Here is a 757-nt window from a genome sequence, read left to right as displayed (position 1 = left end):
TGCTTGTTTTGTGTCCTGTCGAAGGTTGTTGTTTCTGGAATGTAGTTGATTGTGAATAGTGTATTATTTATCATCCAAAACACTGTTCCATAGGAGATATCACTTGTGTGAGATCATACAATGTACAATGCCCAGACAGTACTTCGACATCATGAACCTGATGACATCAATGCTATGACATCGCTGCACAGCATGTCTAGTAGTAGTACAGTGTTGAGAATGGTACAATTTTCCTTGAAAACTAATGAAGAAACATTTTTTATGATGAACAGAATCTCAACCTTATGTCTACTAATATCAATTATATGGGCAAGGCTTGGATATTAGTAACTTTGTCAACTTGTGCTGATATTATCGATATCATAGACACTTGGGTGAGATTGTCTATGCATTCATGATGTAGTGATAACTAACGTAGTTATCATAATGCAGTGGTACCCTGGACCATTCACCATCTTGAGTGAACCTGAACGAGTAAAGTGAAAATTAGCTGTTCCTTCGTATGTTTCTTCTTGAGTTGACTGACAAGATGCTCAGCAGTTTAGGTTTATGTCGCACTCAGCAATACTCCAGCTATGTGGCGGCGATCTGTAAATAATCAAGTCTGGACAAGATAGTCCAGTGATCAACAGCATGAACATCAACCTGCACAACTGGGGACAGGTGTCAACCAATTCAGCAAGCCTTGACCTACTTACCACCTTACAACAAACGTAGTCACCTTTTATGGCAAGCATGGGTTGCTGAAGACCTATTT

Source organism: Haliotis asinina, chromosome 5, assembly GCF_037392515.1.
Source record: "Haliotis asinina isolate JCU_RB_2024 chromosome 5, JCU_Hal_asi_v2, whole genome shotgun sequence".
Taxonomy (NCBI): Eukaryota; Metazoa; Mollusca; class Gastropoda; order Lepetellida; family Haliotidae; genus Haliotis; species Haliotis asinina.
This window is presented reverse-complemented; position numbering follows the sequence as displayed.